The 13,426-nt window shown below is 43.2% G+C and overlaps 1 protein-coding gene across 1 annotated transcript in view; it reads right to left on the bottom strand.

Moving 5' to 3' along the window:
* Positions 1-13,426, bottom strand: part of TNFAIP8L3 (TNF alpha induced protein 8 like 3) — a 45,218-nt gene that overhangs the window by 2,602 nt on the left and 29,190 nt on the right. The gene's annotated exons all lie outside the window — the stretch shown is intronic.

The following is a 13,426-nucleotide window of genomic DNA, read 5'->3' as shown; positions in this document are numbered from 1 at the left end:
GACCTACATGGACAAAGTAAAGGAAATATGGGTATGAAATAATCAGCCAGGTTAATACTGGGGAAGTGAAGTCTCTGTTGGATCAAAGGGCACTTTGTCATTGCAGCCAAGCAGTGATGAGTGTGTGTATTGGGTGTACAGCTGGTGAGTTCCGAGTGATGGCAGAGTGGCCTCTTTGGTACGAGACACCTTCCTCACCTTTCCCTCACATCTCCTCTCAGTATCTGCTCATGCAAAGGAGGTGCCCTCGTTTCCCTGCCAGCTGGAGACCTTGCTCTGCTCACTGGGAGACCAGAGCCAGGGATAGAGGTAACTGCATCCTTCACCAGCTGCTGGGAAATCAAACCACTAAGGGATTAAAAATGACAATAAAAATCAACTCTTCAGTACTGATTTGATTGTGGAGCCTGAGTGAGTCTTAAGCTGGTGGAGTGAGGTCCAAGGCCCTTTCCAATCCTCAGCCCATGAACACTGTCACCTCGCAGTGCAGCTGCTGTCTGCTGGTGCTCGTGGCACAGTCTGACCCATGGCAGCCTCTCCTTCCTCCCTGTGCTCCCTCCACCCCTGTGTGAGGGAAAAAGAGATGCCGGTTGCCAGCACACTTCAAATAAGTGACGCTCTGAATTTAAAGTCCTCTGTTTAAATCCTGATTTTCAAGTTAGCTGGAATATTAAAGTTGTCATCTTTCTTTGTGTGCTAGAGCTGTACTGCAGAGCAATGTTGAAAGAGTAACATTTAATTTCAACTGAACCACCACCTGGAAAAAATAATTCAATGTGCTTAAAAGAATTGCCTGTCATTTGGAGAGAAAATTGTGGGGCTGAGCTGCTGTCTGAAGGAAATAGAAAAACTGTGATTTAATCTAGAAATGATAAAACCAGGATGAAAGCATTCTTTCACTTAGCAGTACGTGGGTATATAAATAGTATCCATGATGAATAATTATGTGCATTTGACACAGTAAAATGGTAGATTGTTAGTGTCTGTTTCTGTAGTAAGTGTTTCTATTAATCAAGTGGATGCAGTTGTTCAGTATCTGTTTTGATCAAAACCTGAATATAATTGCAGTAGATTTTTAGAATATTAATTTTGCTGAAGTTCATGACACTTCAGTCTCTGTGTCACTTTTACCAGGTGAGAGCCCAGCTTGGCTCACGTTGCAGGGAGAGCTCTGCAGAGCTGTGGCAATTCTGCAGCTCAAAGCAAAGCCAGCAGTCGTCTTGAGCAAAGCACCATGTTCCCCATCACACCCCCCATGGTTTTGGGACACCAGTGCATCACTGGGGGACCCAGGACCAGCACAACCTCTAGCACCTTCTGAAACACACACTCATCCAGCTGCCCTCCCATCTATGTGATCTCTGAGAGACAAACTTGAATGCTAAATTAGCACATAAAAGCTTCTAATAAAGTTATTAGAAGTGAGGGTTGTCTGGCATGAAAAAAAGCATGGTTCTGATGTATGTTTCTCTGTTCAAAGTCCTGGCTCTCTCACCCACAAAACTGAATGGAGTGTGATCTTCAAAGGTGGGTTTGTTTCCCCATGACACCTTTGGGTCTGGTAGCTCAGATGACGATGACACAGCTCCCAGTGAAAGGTGCAGGCTGTGAAAGGGGCGGCACAGACAGAAAGCATCAGGCTGAGTTTAAATGAATCTTAAGGCTGGAGTGTTTTTCCATGGCAATTCCCAAGTGTGGAATCTGCTATTTAACATCATGAGACTGAGCTCTTCATCTTTCTAGAAGTAAAATAAAGAAATCTGTTATTGCACTGGAACTGCTAAACATCAGTATATTCTCCTTTCCTAGTAATTTCACAGGTACTGAAATATCCAGGTACTGAATTCATCTATGTAGTGATCTGAAAGTCTCTTACCTTTTAAACAGAGTTTGAGCACACACAGATCTCATAGAATATTCTGAGCTGGAAGGGACCCACAAGGATCATCGAGTCCAGCTCTGAAGTGACTAGCCCATATGGGGATCAGACCCACAACCCTGGTGTTATTAGCACCATGCTCTAACCAACTGTGCTATATCCTCCCCCTCCTCTTGTAGCTCTTCCTCTCCTTACTTAAACCAGGACCCCAATTTCATGCCTCCTATCCCTGCTCTAGCCCCCTCCCCACTTTGTGCTCCTGTCTCTCCAGCCAATCCTACCATGGCATCTCTAGCTTCCAAGCCAAGCCAGCCCTCAAAACAGACAGATCCAAATACTTTGTGCTTTCTCCCGACTCCTTCCGTGATCTGTGCTGCTCTCTGTACTGTACAATCTGCAGTAGCTGGTAATCATGTGCTCCATCCCAGTCAATGGTTCCAGGCAGGAGAGGCTTGGTGGGGACACAGATCTGTAGCATACTGTGGTGTTCTGATAAATACAGAAGCTGCAGCCACTGCTGTGATCCCTCCAACACGTCAGAGAACTGCTGAAAAGCTCAGGAGGAGGACAAGGGGTGCATTCCAAGCTGCCAGGGTGGGTGCTCTGCAGAGCTTTGTCCTGGCCTCCAGCTGCCTGAGCACCTGCTGCTCGGGTCAGACCTGTGTGTGTGATGGGAGGAGGGCAGACTACAGCCATCAGCCCATTTGTGCAGCCCAGACAGCGGCGTGGGGGCTGCTCTCAAAGGCTGTGCTCGGCTTTGCTCAGCTTCACTTAAATTCAGGGTGCATTGGAGAGTGAGAGAGGCTGTTTGGATGGGTTGCCTGGATTCCTGCCTGCAAAATCACATCATGCCCAGACACCCAGGTGACGCCTTGCCTTTTAAAGATCACAAGTGTTTAAGCCACATGATTACGTTCAGGCTTTCGTGGGGACAGCAGGTTTACTGTGGCAGCCTTTTCTTACTGCAGCACTACACATCTTCACCTCCTACATACAGCAATTCTATTTTCTGCTTTCTTTCATACAGCAAAACAAATCAGCAACAACATTATAGATGCTATTAGCTTTCAGGAACATTACACCAAAGCTAAAAATGAAAAACCACCCGCCAAGCATACTGCTTTGTTGGGTAATGATTAGCTTCCATTATAGAAAATATGACATCCTAGTTTTTACCGAAGGAAGGGCCAGTTCTGCTTCAGATCTGCTCTCGCCCTCTCTCTGTCATCTAGAGAGCTATGTATGATAAAAGCTATTTAAAAAGCCCCTTGTGATGGGGTTGATCCTATAGCAATCTTCCACCCTTCAAGAAGTGCAACTCTTCAGCCCTGTATTTCCCCTGCTGCGATGCCCACAGAGGGGATGGCACATGCCCAGCTGTGGGCAGGAGGAAGGGGAGAGGCTCCCTGTGCCCAGGACACACCACTCCCCACCAGTGACTGCCCAGCTTCTGGCACACGGTGCTGAACATGACAAAGATGTCTTACATCCACTAAACTTAATAACAGGATTGCTTAATAACAGAGTTGCTTAATAACAGAAGTGCGGAAAAAGTTTGGCAACTTCAGCAAGCAGATGTAAGAGTTTTATATTTTAGGAGTTTTTGAGACTGAAATGCAAGAACATCTGTAATATTCTCGAAATATTTTGATTGCAGATGGCTGTACCAAGTACAAAATGGTCAGAACTAAATACTCAGCAATACTATTTTCATGTAAATACCCATTCAGCCACTCTGTACAAAACAACACGACAAAACCAGTCAACCAGAAGATGCTCCCACCATGCCCAGGGGAGAGCATGGTCGACGTTGGCTGAGAGCAATTATGAGGACATGGAGACAACCCCCTCGAGCACATGAATCCATTTTCCTCCCAGTCAGCCACTTAGTCAAAGCCGTAATACCATTTTGCAGCCAGGATATTTCCTCCCCTGGCAAATGGCTAAAAGTCATGTTGAAGTGAACTCTGGAGGGAGTGTGGCTTGACCACAAAAATGGAGAGAGAGGGAGTTAATCTGAAGAGTTTCTGTGGAGTTTGTCCAGTGCATTTTTTATTGTATTAGCAGGCTGGCTTGGAGAGAAGGGACACAAAAGGAATTTCTTTGGCTTTGTGGCACCCATGTGGTTATACCAGACAGGCAGTTGTTACCCCAATGCCTGCTGCAGCTTGTACTGGGTAATGAGTTACCTCAGCCATTGACTTCATCTACTCTAAAGTGAGACACATGTGGAGATGTTCCTTATTTCCCACCTACACTGTGAGCATAACTCCATCTCCCAGCAGCTGGTGGTGGCTGTGTTTTCCAGCAAGTGATGTACGTGTAGGGGGCACTGAGTTATCTCGAGAGCATCCTGGAGAGGTGAGTTGAGCTGTTTTAAGTTAAAAGTTTGAGATAAAAACATGAAGAGGCTGCAGGACTGCAGTGGGCTCCTGCAGCCTGGCAGGAAGAGGAGGTGATGGGAACCAGAAAAGGTCCTTGCACCTGTGCTCCAGCTGTACTGTAAGCAAGCAAAGGGCTGAATCTTAACAGGAAAAGACGGAAATGCATAAGAAAGTAAAGATGATGAAGAGGCTAAAATATTTTTAATACCCCTGAATCTTCACTTTTAAAATGCAACACAGCTTCTGCAGCAAAAGACAGGCTTTAAGGAGTCAGCAATGCTGCTGGAGATGTGGGCTCCTCTCCAGCTGCAAGCAGTTGCTCAGGCTTGTGGAAGGTGGACTAAGCCAAGGGCCAGGCATGCTCTCAGAGTCTGCTACAGTGTGAGATAGCTGGGCCGTGAAAATTGTTGTAGGAATGGACTGTTTTAATGGTCACTTCTGTGACCCAGTTTGAATGTATCTCTCTCTTTTAATTTGGTGATATACCTGCCCCTGAGTCTGGAGAGTCTGGGAATGCCAATGAGGAAGAACGTCAGTGAGGCAGCTGTATTGTGAAGCTCTTACAGCGGATATCTGAACGGCTAATCCAGTGTTGCTGCTGGTGTTGATAATTAAGTGGGGTGGCAGCTTGTTTCATTATAACATAGAGTTACTTGTAACGGTTCTTTTTCTTGACATAAATACAAAAAAATTGAGTTGCTTAATTTGTAGCATTCAGGCGAAACGTTAGCAGTAATGAGCTGCAAATGTGTGTGTTTTATTTATCCTTCAAGTATCACTTACATGTTATAAGATTGATTAGAAAAGCGAACTGCAGAACTTCAGATTTCAAAATAGCTCTAAAAGCATACAGGAAAAAAAGTCCTCTGAAAGCAGTTCTCCCATAGTGTTTTAGTCCTGAGCAGCCTGGGCATGAGCTGTGAGTGTATTACTCTTGGACAGCTACAGGATCACTGCAGAAGAAACATTCAGTCTTTCCAGTAACTTTAAGCCAAGAAATCCAATAGACCAGATGGAATATATCAGCTTTCAGGGAGGGCCAATTTAAACATGTGTAAGCACCGGGGGCCCAGTGCTCAAACTTTAACACTTCTAAATTGTTACTGTGAACATAAAAGGGTTGCTCATATCCGCAGTGGAACAGGAGATTACAGACTGATAATTATACGACCCTGGGAGAATGTACCAGTATCCAAACATCTGAAAGCAAAACTTGGAGATGCTGGAAATGGCAGAAATGGCCCTGTACAGAGGGAACATGACTGAATGGAAAAGAGACCGTTTTTCCCTTTTAGTGCTTTAGATGAGCAGCAATTATGCTGCAAAAAAAGCACTGTCTGGGAACCTACAGACTGGAGACTGCGATGGATAGTCTTATTTCAGCAGCTGGCTTGAATCTGGCATTTACTACACTAGTACTATACTGTTGCTGCATACTGGAGTTGCCTTTCAATACCTGGTGGAGGTGATGGTAGGGTGGGGGGCCCCTTCTGTAAAGAGTAGCTGTGCAGACTGAGCAGTTAAACTGTTGTCCTCCTCCGGGTAATGCCTCCAGGAACCTATCCAGGGAAGAGGAGCTCAGCTGCAGTTTCCATCAGCTCTGCTGGAGTTGCCAAGAAAGGGGCTGGCTGAGCTTTCCTCCTGCTGCCCCCAGTAGCTGGCTGGGAATTGAACTACACTGGTGTGTTCTTCTCCTGTGTCTGAAGGCAGTTGCTGGCAAGTGGTGTCTGGATGACAGCACTGTCCCAGAGCTGAGCCTGGCCCACGGTGTGGAAACCTTCACAGGTACTCCCTAGGATATGTGGCACAGCTGACACCATGCTGTGATTCTGTACGGCTGCTATTTGACATTACAAATGAGACACTGCACTTGGTCATATCCTGAAAGCTCGCATCCAGCTTGTGAGAGAGGAAACCACTCCCTGACAAAAGGGCTCAGTGAGGATCATCTCTGTGTTGTGTCCCACAAACCCAGCGGCTGTACCAGGCAGCAGCTGCTTTGGTGAGGACCCAGTCCCGGGTCCAGCCTGCCAGGGGCCAGTTGGCACACACAAGCAGCACTCACCTCTTTGGAAGTGGCTACTAAAGCTCTTAATTTTATTAACCTGATAACATATATCAGAACCAAAGCCTGAACCAGGCTGCAGCACAGAGATCAGCATCTCTGTGGAGTGACTTTCAAGTGTTCGTTTTCAACTTTTCACGCCAATTTCGCAGTGTGTGGGGAGGCTCTGCCAAGGCAGCGAACACATCTGGTTAGCTCTTGGCAACTGGCAGCGAGTGTAAATGATGCAGAGCTTGCTTACACAGCACCCCAGGGTACATGTGTGAAGTGGGAGCAAGGCTTTGCTCTTATCTGAAGCTGCTCAGGAGTTGCAAGTCCGTCTGCCAGGAGTGATAGTAAAATACTGTGGTATTTGGGTTTCTAAGCTTTACTGTGCAACTAAAAGAGGTTTTGTTAAACTGACCACTGTATTTTATACACAGTTTGAAGTCTTTCAATGTCAGCTCTTTATCCTGATGGGCAAAATACATTGAAAAGATTGAACGACCCTGCCCAAGAAAATTCTGATTTAGCTCTGCCTGACACTCAAGACAAAAAGCCTCCACACTGACAGCAGTTTTGATGAGGGAGGATTGGTTACTATCTGTTGCAATGACCTATTAATCCTGTTCTTGTATTTTGAGACAGGTGTCTATGATTGTATCAGTATGTTTTTTTAAATGCTAGTTTTGGTAAAAAGAAGTCATTTAGAGTAAAGAGGCATGCTGACATACCCAAAACACTACAGCAGGATCTTACTTAAGAATGGACAGCTCACCAAGCCCAACAGACCACACTTTGGTGGCACTAGGGGACATCTTGAATGGTTCAGGAGTTTTTGGCCTTCAAACTGTCAGTGACTTCTTTTTTTTTTATTATATGCTCTATAGCCAATCATGGGCAGTAACTGCTGAAGACTTTAACTTCAGTCTCTGACATGTTGTGTTTAGTGTCCTTTGCCTTCTCCACAATTACCACGTTTCTTACACTGACCTGTCAAAAAGACACTGCATTGAAAAAAAGAAACTATCATGGGGACTATGTAGCAAAAATATCCAGTTAACAAAATGATGATTATCTCTATAGGAAAATTATGCTTGTTTTAATGTCTGGCCATGTAATTTGCACAACAGGACAGTAACGAGTTCTTTGATAAGTGCTAAGGGACTGTTAATTGCTTAGATGGGACAGAAGCTCTGGGGGAGCATCAGGCATATAATGAATGATAAACAATTATCTTGTTAAGGAAAAAAGCCTTATAGGCTTCTTTAAAAGGATTCAACCATTGCGTTCCTCCATACAAAAATAAAAATTATCCTGGAAAGAAAAGATTTTCCTGCCAAAGTATTATTTGCCACTGAAACTCTCACGAGTCATGTGAAAGCTCTCAAGATCTTGCAGCTGTCCTGTTTTATCCAGATGCAATTATTGTAGCAACTTCTCTTTGTCAGTGATCTTACTCACAGTGTTACTTCATCACCAGTTTCCAAACTGGTAGATTCTGCTTTGAACAAAAACTTGAAGAGGTGTTTGAACACTGTGACACTCACACTTGGGGGCTTTCAGTCCTATTTCATGAATGACTTGGATTTTTGATCAGGGTGAATGAGGCTTTCCATGTATTCTTTTAACCCCTCCTCTGGCAGGGTGAGGGAAAGAGGAGGGCTTTGGAGGCATCTGTACTTTTGTGGGCTTGGTGCTTGGCAATTACCCCAGGCACCACTCCTGGTTAACAGGAGGTTCAGATTTCCCTGTGCTTCTACAGCTCAAATGCTTTCTATTCCTTCCACAGAAGTCTCTTTAGCATGCAGGAGCTGGTCGTTCCCAGTAGGAACAAAATAATATGCTGTTAGTAAAGCAAGGCCTGGCAATATCAGCCCTAAATATTAAACACGGCCTCCATGCAATCTGTATGCTTTAAACAGATAAAGTGCAGCTAAGGAACAGGCTATTTGATACTGCTTCCCCGATTTCTATTTTTTCCCCCACCCATTTCTCATCCTTTCAGGAAGAAAATTTTGAGGGTTTATTTTTGTGCCTTCAAATTGCTTGCTGTTGCAGTACACTGCTCTTTCTCCAGAGATAAAACGTCCTTGCCTTTTACATAGAATAAATCTATTTTTGACTGTAATATATTAAGAATAGCATGAAAAATAACCATGTCTATGCTCTAGGGATGTACAAAACTCCATGAGAAAGCAAGCAATTGGGACCCCAAGGGTAGCTGGTCTGAAGATGCTGTGAAACTGAGATGACATTTCCCTGTAGCTTAATATGAGGCTGAAAGAAAAGGGAGGGGGATAAGTATTTCTGCTAAACAAGGTCAAGGTGAATAAACTTCAAGGAACCCACACTAGGCTGCAGCTGTGGCAGGTGTCCAGCTGCTGCTGACCAAGTGGGCTGCCCAGTTGTGTGAGCCGAGCTCCTCGAGTCCAGAGGGAGAGGATCCAGCACCACAGAGCTACACCTGTGCCATGCTGTCCAGATACTCCCCTCCCTGGGACAAGCTGGGCCGTTTTGGGTGTGGGAAGCACAACTGTAATTCACTCTTCTTGTTTGTTTGTGTCTTTTAAAAACAAGCAAACTCCCTGATAATAGTAGTGAGTCTTCTTTGCTCTGAGTGCAGGGACACCCTGTGAGCGCTGGGAGGGTTGGGGTAACACCCAACAGTGAGTGTGTGTGCGCAAATGAGGAGAAGCCAAGAGAAGTGGGGGGTGGAGGAGAAAGACTATTGAAGCTTGATTTAAGTTAATGGTATCTGTGTATCTGGCAAATGAAGGATATATTCTTTTTATGAACACTGTGCTATTGTTTTCCTACCTTGGTATTTGGTTGCTTGAGCACTTGGTTTTGAATTAAGAAGGTGACGGATGGAAGGGGAATAAAACAATGGCATAGATCAGGTACAAATGGAAAAACATGCCCTGGGGCCCTAAATAAAACACCAGAGGAGCTGTGAATTTCTCCAATTAATTCCAGCCATGCTTCCAAACTGTTTATACCAGAGAACAAAGTCCAATAAGGGGAAAATGAAGAGGATAATAGTGGCAAGAAGTATCTGACAGCACTTCACTTTCCCAAGTCAGGAATAGACACTCTAGACTGATCAGAACATGTTTAAAACTAATAAGAAAAGAAAGTTTAATTAACCTGAAGCATAGACTATTTATTGTCTCATTGTTATTCTTTATTTTTGTGTTTAGAGAGAATTAATTAAATAAAAGAAAAAATACTTTGAAGATGCTGATTAGTGCTTCCAAATCATCTACTAGTCACAGGGCTATGGAAGATGAGGGCTTACAGGTTATAACCCATTTGGACCTGGTGTTTGATAGTTGACAGAGACACAGCTGTGGCTATAATACAGCTGAAAGGGTAGGATCATGATGTGAGTATCACTAAAGAAGTTCCCTTATGCTTCTATCAGGCCCTCATGTTGCAGCAGGTCTGACATTCTTTGTTTCAAATGAGGCTTATGACTGATTTTTTTTTAAATAGATCAAACAACAACAACAACTACCAAAAAAACCCAACAAAACAAAACCCCCAACCAAACAGAAAAATCCCGCTAAAAAAACCCAAACCAAATCTGTTGATAGAAGAGACTCTGCAGGTGTGTAAGTCACTTACTAAAGAAATGTTTTTCTTACCCCTCCTCTTGAGTCATGCTTAGTTATATTGTCTATGTCACAGCATCATTACTTACAAGGTATGTGGGTGCTACTTGTCTCTTGTTATAAATACTGTGTATTTATAAGTTTTCACTCCCTCCGTGAAAGCAAAGGCCTAGATTTGTAAAGGCACCTAATGTATCACTAACTACAGCCCAAAATTTTAGTTCCTATTCTGAAAATATGCAGGAGGTAAAAAAGGGCTACAAGAGATCTGAAAGAGTTACTGCAGCCTGTGAAGTCTTTTGGGGTAAAGAACATGCTCTTGATTAATTCACCACTCCCACTACCAGTGTCCCCCCTCCTGCCTGAGGAGCATCCCTGCTCTGTCTGCCCCAGGGCTATGCCCTGCTCTGTGCCCCACTGTGGGGTGCACAGAACATCAGCCCTTCTGCCCCAGGGGTTAAACCCTTGCACACACAGTAGGGTCTGGATGCAGGCCTGTGCTGTGCCTGCACCACCATGGCAGGGAGGATTCCATTGCTGGATTTCATTGCCAGTTGAAGCAGTTTTGTTTCACCCAGCCCCAGTCAGCTGATGCTCTGCTGCAGCTTTATGAGTCCAGCCCAATACCAGATGGGAATGTTGCTTGTGCAAGTCCATAAAAGACCTAAGGGCATCCTTCCTTTCTGAGTAAGAGCTGCTGATAATATCACCATCCAAATGGTACCTGCTCTGGTTTCTTTTAATTCATTTGAAGTATTATTTTTCCCCTACTAAAAGTTTGACAATTTCCTTAGAGACTTCCAACAGACAATCCCACTCTGACCTTGCTGAAACAAACCCCGCTTGCTGTTTGATTATTACCAGGATGGATATTGTAGAACACACCTACAATGAGTTAGTTCAATGGTATAGTTGTAAATAAACTAATGGTGTTACAAGTTTAAAACAGAAAATAATTTTATTTTTAAATGTCATCTGCTTCTCCTGACTGACAAGAAAATGAGTAAATTCCTTTTCCTTGCAGTTTAGCAATTTTTTTCCCCTTCTTCAATAGAGAACAGATTAAGAATGTGCTATACTGAAATAGCTGCTCACACATGAGCCCTAGAGCTCTGCACATCTTTACAAGAAAAATCTAAATTCAGTATGTCAATACTTTTGATCCAGGGTGAAAACAGTGCTTTGTTTTCAGTCTGAAAATGGTAGAAAACAATTTCTTAACAACAGCAAAGCTGAAACTGAAAAGACAAAAGTCATGAATACTTAGAAAGAAAAAAAAGGGTCTACTGTTTAGTGTCATTCCCCAAAGAGGACAAGACTTCTAGAAGAGTCTTCATCTACTTATTGTTCTAAACAATGCTTTACTGTTTGCCTGGTTATTAAAAAGAAAAAAAACAAACACCCCAAACACATTTTTACAGTTGCAGAATATTAGGCTGTGTAGAATCCTTGACTAATTTTTTTTTTTTCCCTCCCCTCTGTCCCTAGAGGAGGATTAGCTGCTGGGGAGATAGCCAACCCAGATTCTGAATGGAAAACTCCTGACCAAAGGAAAAATTAATGCTGGTCAATGCAGCTGGGATTCATCATGCTCTCCATCTCTTACAAGTTTTTGTGCATCTGATTGGGGATTTACTGGTAGGAAGAACACACATGCTGCCTCATGCCCCAGATGTGATCTATAACCTTGTTTAAGATGAAGCCTGATTTGGACTTTATTATGTCCTTTGGGTGATCTGCTCTACACTGCTTGACTATAGTGTCAGGTCAAGCATCTCATCAAGATGCACAAAACACTAACAATGGAATATGTGATGACTTCCATCCCTGTGGAAGAAAAGACACAGACTGATACGTATCTATCTATCCAACATGAACCAGACCACCTGCTGTATTCTCCAGACTTGTCCTCTGTAATCCTATCATAAAGGATGACCATTGTGAAAACCTTAGTCTAGGCTAATGAAAATATAAGCTGAGCCTTACAGTACAAGCAAAAGACTATTTCCTCTGGAAATATAGAAAACTTGGGAATGTAGATCTGCAGGTCAATTCTGTTCCTCCTTGGTTCAAAATCTGCATTAACAATATCTGCCAAAACTTTTGGTGTCTTTATGTCTTATGGCAATGAAAGAAAAATCCTGAGTTTACACTGGAAAAAAAAAAAAGGAAGAGAAACTGGACTACAAACAATAGTTTCCTTGTTATGGGTTTAAATTAAATTACTAAGCATGGCACCAATACCCTCACAGTGAGGTAACTGACCCAAGCAGCGTAAATAATATCTGACAGCCAGAGCTCCTGTAGAGGATAAATGCTAGTGAAGATAATCTGGTTTTGCACTTTTAGCTTGTTCATTGTGTGTATACATACTGCAGAACACATCATGCCAGGAGGAATATCTCGATAACAGGGATGCTTTTGCTGTCATCAGGGAGTTTATAATAACAGTTTAACAGCAGCAGCTGTAACCACCCTTGGTGCAGAAGTTCGCTCGGAGAGCAGCTCTTTATTTCAGGGAAGCAGAAATGGAAAAGGTGCTGGAAAAATACTGAAATGGTCAAGACAGTTCTTAGAAGGGCTGTTTCATTATTTTGAGGCGTGTGAGTAACAGCAATGTGTTGTGTGTGGGATATATATATATATGTATGTATGTGTATATGTATGTACGTATGTATCCTCATTATATAACATTGCAGCTATTATGAGTCAGGATTGAATTTACAGAGGAAAAAAAAAGCAAAAATCACTGCCTTTATGTTACCTAAAGAAAACCCTGAAAGGACAAGCCTCAACAACAAACACAGATAAGCAAAATGTGCCATCCCTCGTGGTTTCCATTCTGTGAAATTTCTGAGCACATTTGTACTGAGTTGATTTGTGATGATACCACACATATACTGAAAGTATCCAGCTGAATATCCAGGGTGATGCAGAAAGGTAACTTCTGAATACAACAAATGTAACTTCTGAACACAACAAATGTAACTTCTGAACACAACGGTCTCTAGAGAGAGACTCCAAAAGACCTGAATCAGGTCCAGCCTGATACTTAGAGAAAGAAACGCAGCACAACACACATGTTATCACCTCACTGTTCCAGTTGCCAGCAAAACTGCTGCCTTTGAATCTGGTTATTGGTATTAGAATAATAGACAATTACACACTGCTGATGAAAAACTGTGCTTAAGAACAAAAATTCATTTCACCAAAACAACCACTACTTCTGAAGGGAATTTGGTCAGCGTTGCTGTTTCTTAATCTCCAGCATGAATTTTTAGTGTCTGTGATACACGCTGAAGAAGCAGAGTCACTACCAACTTACTTGTCCTTCTGGAGCCATTCTAAGCATAGGCAGCTTCTTGAGGCTGATCTAGAAAGTACAAAGGTGAGTTTAGACCCTTCTTATCTCTCCTGGATTTGACATGGTATTCAAAGAGCGAACAGCCTGTGGAACTTTCTCAGATAGACTAGCAGGCACCTGAGGGGGAATACTACTTAG

This window comes from Lepidothrix coronata, unplaced genomic scaffold (genome assembly GCF_001604755.1).
Source record: "Lepidothrix coronata isolate B3197 unplaced genomic scaffold, Lepidothrix_coronata-1.0 Scaffold11, whole genome shotgun sequence".
NCBI lineage: Eukaryota > Metazoa > Chordata > Aves > Passeriformes > Pipridae > Lepidothrix > Lepidothrix coronata.
The sequence above is the reverse complement of the archived record's forward strand: the minus strand, read 5'-3'. Positions and strand labels throughout refer to the sequence as shown.